The sequence below is a fragment of the Sodiomyces alkalinus genome, assembly GCF_003711515.1.
Source record: "Sodiomyces alkalinus F11 unplaced genomic scaffold SODALscaffold_13, whole genome shotgun sequence".
NCBI classification, from domain to species: domain Eukaryota; kingdom Fungi; phylum Ascomycota; class Sordariomycetes; order Glomerellales; family Plectosphaerellaceae; genus Sodiomyces; species Sodiomyces alkalinus.
In genome coordinates, this window is record NW_021167091.1 from 439,741 (window position 1) to 445,162 (window position 5,422).

Below are 5,422 nucleotides of genomic sequence, written 5' to 3' on the forward strand. Positions count from 1 at the left end.
TTCCTCTTTTCCTTCCTATAACGCTATAGATTTTATTCTAGGTATTCCTTATTATATTCCCGCCTATAGTCTTATATACCTACTATCACGGCGTCGTACTAACTAGTAGTAATATCTAATTCTCTATACTTAATTACGATGTCTTTATCTAATTCTAGTACGTGGTTTATAGTTCGTGGGTAGCGTTATGATAGCGTAGGGTTAACTAGGTAGTATAATAGTAATAGTAATAATAATTTCGATATCAATCTTAAATATTATCTTAATATAAGTATCCCTATATCGTGGTAATACCGTGGTAATAGCGTACTAATAGCTATAGATACCTTCTCCTAATAATAATATCTATTATTATATCTAAGGCACTATTCGCGTTATACCGTATATATTCCCTAGTAGTATCGAAATAGTGTCGCGGTGGCTAATATATAGTAGTTACCTATATTATAGTAAGCGTCTAGGAACCTATCTAGATAACGTCGAGGCCTACGCTAATACTACTAGTACCGGTATAGCGTGCTTTTAGTATGCTAATAGTTATCGCCTATATAAGAATATAAGTCGTCTTTATACTATCGGGGTGCTACTAGTATATCGAGGTAGTCTAACTAGTCGATAAATCCCCCCCGCTACTAAGAAGTAGTAATAACGTCGTATAGATATTTATACCCTCTATCCATTAGTAAACGTTACTAGTAATAGTGGTATTGCTATAGTAAGTAGTCTCCCTTCGATATCACGATAATGCCTTACTAATAGCCTATAAGCTAAAAAGCGCCTAAAAACGGCGGCTTTATCATTTAGACGGGCTATTACTCGGGCATTACCTTCCAGTCGCGGCCGTAGCGGCACCTTATCGGTAGAGGTGGTTTTATAGGATATCCTTCGCCGGACTCGTTATATAAAGAGTATACTAGGTATTCTAATAGACTATTAAGTGCGTAGTCCCTCTTCGATTTCGCTACGACTTCGCTACGGTATCTCTACGGTGTCTTCGCGGTAGCAGTATAGCTAACTAGTTCTAGGGCCTTAAGTACGTTAAGAGCGGCATTAGTGCCTCTAAGGGGGGTAATACTATTAGCGAGGAGTAGAGGGCTTTAGCCGGTAACGCTTCGATAACGCCGGGGTCCCAGGATATAAGGCCCCTATTTAATACTAACCAGACCGTTATATTGCGTCTTCCGCGCTACGGTACTATCGCGGTCTTATAGGCTTCTATAACTTTAAGGGCGAGGCGGAAATCTTTAAGCCTCTTCCGTTATAGGAATCACTTAGCTATTACCCCGGCTTCTATATTATAGTCTAGCGCGTTATATAGATCTCCTCTAGTCGTAAGCGGTCTCCCTATAGCACCGAAGAGCTCCCTACACTTATCCCCGGTTATATCCTTATACTAGAGTACTACGTGCTCTGCTATCTCTACCCCCCCGTCGCCGTAAGGGTACTACGCTATTAGGAATCCCAGCACCCTCGCCTTAGCTAAGAAGGCTTATAGGCCTAATATTTCTAATCTAATCTAGGTAAGTACGGAGCTTTATAGCTTAAGGAGTCCTTATATTTCCGGAGGGCGTATTATATCGGGGGGCGGCGTAATACCGCTACGGTATAGGTATAGGACCGTTATGCTTGCGCCTAGGTTTAACCCAATTCCCTTATAAGGGCCTTCCTCGGGGGCGAGGTTCCGGCCTAGGTTATTAGGGCAGTAAGGTATACTATCCATATAAGGGCGGCGTAGGTCCTATAATACTGATTTAGTATCGCTAAGGCTCTCGCCGCGGCGTATACTCCGGCTAATATCCTATCTTTAGACCCTTCTTCCTATATCCAGAGAATCTTCCATGCGCTTAGGCTTATAAGGTATAGGTTAAGGGGGGGGATAAAGGTCTTCTTTTCGAGGACCCTAACCGGTATAGCCCTATAGACTCCGGCTATTAATCGGAGGTATTAATTCTATACCGCTCTAAATACCGCTACGGGGCCGTGCTACGGGCTGGCCCCTATCTTATACACGGCCGAGGCGTAATAGATAACTATTAGTCTTATTACTATAAGGTATAGTCTTTTTATATCTATAAAGCTATACTCTTACGCTACTGTACTAAGCCTTAAAAAGGCGTATATTTAGGTGGCTAATCGGCTCTTTACCTCCTTAGCGTATCGCCGGAAGTTAAGTTTCCTATTAAGCTAAATGTCTAGGAGCCTTATCGCCTCCGCTACCGGTACCGAAGTAACGCTAAGGGGGGGCGGGGTAAGAGAGAGCTAGTATAACTTCGTAAAAGGGATATAGATATACTTAGCTAGTTCGAACTATAATCCGCTCGCTATTACCTAGTCTAGGTAAGTATATTATACGGCGGCGAGGCGGTATTATATCTATACCTCCGTTCTGCTAAAGGTAATAATATTCGTATCGTTAGTAAAAGCTACTACTATTATTTTAAGGACCCTTTCTAGCTCCTTATAAAGGGTAGAGATATAAAGGATAAAAAGGATAGGGGAGATCGGGGAGCCTTATAATACACCCCCGTGGAGGTACCGCGGAGGGGCTATTTCGCTACTAAGTAGTAGCTAGGCTATACGGTCTTAGAGGAAGGGGGGTTTTTTTTTTTCTTATAATTCATTACGCGCATACAGTCCTAAAGCTATAGCGCGGCGCCTATCGCCCTAAGGGCAAAAGGCTATTAGAAGCTAGGTATAGTAAAATAAAGCGTAGTAGTAATAAACAAAGGAAATCCTCCGTAATAATCTCTCTAATAGACCTAATAGATAAAACACCAAAGCAAAATAACTAGACCGCAGAATCCGAGGTTTACGCCCTGTACCACTCCGCCGAAGCTATTTTAGTAGCTAAAAGATAGGCCTGTAAGGCCTGTATTCCTATTTTAGTACTAAATAATACCGGCAGAGATAGCGGTAGGCCTGCTAGGGCTTCCAGCAGGGCTCTTCGTTTGTCTTTATAAAAAGGGCAAGAAAGAATAAGGTATACTGTATCCTATATAGGGGAGCCGGGATAGGAACAGCGGTTGTTAGCATAGTTTTAGGTAGAGGAAGCTACTAACTAGGGTAGTAAGCTATCCGGGAAAGCCCTTCCTATTAAGTACCTTGAGGAGGTAAGAGTAAGGGATAGTATCGAAAGCGTCTTTAATATCTAGTTAGAGTATTGAAGTGGTGCCGCTATAGGCTTAGCTCGTTCTTATAGCCTCCGTGACTCTTTATACTACTATCTTAATACTCTGCCCAGTCTAGTTACTTATCTATCCTACCGGGAGGAGCTAATACTCCTCCGTTACGGCGGCGATACGGTTAGCTAGTATCCCCTTAAGGACTTTACCTATTATATTAAGAAGTGATATCGGTTACTAGTCCTTTACTATCTCGTAGTTGGCCGGCGGCTAGCCTTGCTTCTTAAGGACTACCACGGTAGCATAATAGCACCTTTTCGGGTAATAGCCGGCTTTAAGGCACGCTATAAAGATAATACTTAGTCTTTAGTATACAGGGGGTCTACATACTTTTAGGAGCCCTACTAGGAGCCTATTAGGCCCTAGTACCGCTTAGGGTTTAGTCCTCTTAAGGCGCCCCTATATATTCGCTATAGTAATATCGTGGCGGATATCCTATCTAGGGGAAATTCCGCGCCTAGGGGTCTAAGGGCGGTAAGGAGGGGGGGTAAGAAGAACTTCCGGTTAAGGACTTCGGCTTTCTCTATATGTATAGTGGCTAGGTTATTACTATTGTCTTAGCGTAGTAATAGTACCGATAAGGGGTCTAGCGGTACTTCTCCTTTTTTTTATACTTATTTCTATAATCGCTAAAGGAGGTTATCGTTTTTCCTAGTCTTATAGAGTAGATATTATTAGTATAGTCGTTTCGCTACCGCCACGGCCTTATAACGCCTCTCCGCTTCCTAGAACTTATCCTATTAGTTCCGGGACTTCCTAGATATATATCTACGGTAAAGGCGCCTCGTTTCCTAGGTAAGGGCGGTTAGCTCCGCGTTCTACTAAGGGGTAGGTAAGAATCTAGGAGTGCCCCCGCGGCGGCGCTATATAGTCTTATCGGCTATAGTCGTAAGGTCCCCGATTAGGTTATTTAGGGCTAAGTCGATATCTCCTAGTATTATAATAGGGCTAGTTTACTATATTTACGTAGCGGCGAGCTAGGGGACTTATAAGGGGTTAAAATCCTTTTAGACCTAGCAGGGCCCGCTTAGGTCCCGCGGTAGTATCGTTACGGTACTCGGCGTAATATCTATCTCTATATAGATTTACGCCGTCTATAAGTAGTAGTCTGACCCGATAACGGTCTTCTTAGGGCCGCCGAAGTCGTAGCGGAGCCCCTATATCGCCTATATAAGGTTAATAGTATTAGCGCGCCGGCCCGGGCGGTGCTATATAATAATCCCGGGGGGGGGTTACTAGGTCTAGGTTCTACCGGGTTATAAGGGTAAATAGGGTATTAGCCTAGGGGTGATAACGCGGTGGCTATAACTATAGGGGGTAATATAGGTTAAAGTCCCCTATAAGGACGTGGCGGTCCCGCAGTAGTGCTATATCGAATATATCTTAAAGGGGTGTATTTTAAGCAGTCCTAGCTAATGAGTAGTTCTCTAAGTAAATTAACTAGATAGTAAGGGCGTTATCGCTAGTCCTAAATATAACCGCGTAGGTATCACGGTAAGCCCGCCACGTCTATATATACAGCAGGTATCTCTTATATATATATATAGGAGGGCGCAGCCTCCTCCTTAGATTAGCCGGTATACCCCTTAAGAGGGGTAGGTAAGGCTCTTCGTAAAGGGGTTAAGGCCGGGTTCCTGTATTACTATTATATTGTACTCGGCGCGGCACCGAAGTGGGAGCTCCCGCCACGCCCCTTAATATAGGGGTAAATTAGGATATCGTTAAGGTATACGATATAGTAGATATTAAGTAAACTAGTAAGTACTCGGTAAACGTATACCTAAAATATCACGGGCGTATTCGTTAACCCAAATAGTATAGCCGTATACTTAAAATACCTATATCGCGTTCTAAATACGGTTTTCTAGTATCCTTCTTATAACTTATATAGGGGGACCTATATTTTACGCGCAAACGCCCTAAACCACTTAAAACCTATATTAATCGATAGCTCTTTTCAAGTTCTATACGCCTATATATAGCCCTGTATCGCGCAGGCGCTAATTTAGGCGTATTATAAGTGCGAAAATGCCTGGAAACGGGCCTGCTCCCCCGCGTGCAGGGGAAAAGTCTAACGTGGCCCGTGCGCCCACGCTGACAAAGCATCAAGCCCAGCCGCGTAGAGCCGCACCCCCGACCTCTACCTAGCCCCAATACCACAAACAACTCACCAGCCACAACACTAGCCATAATAACGCCCCTAACGCCCCTAACGCCCCTAAACCATAGAGGGCCTAGAG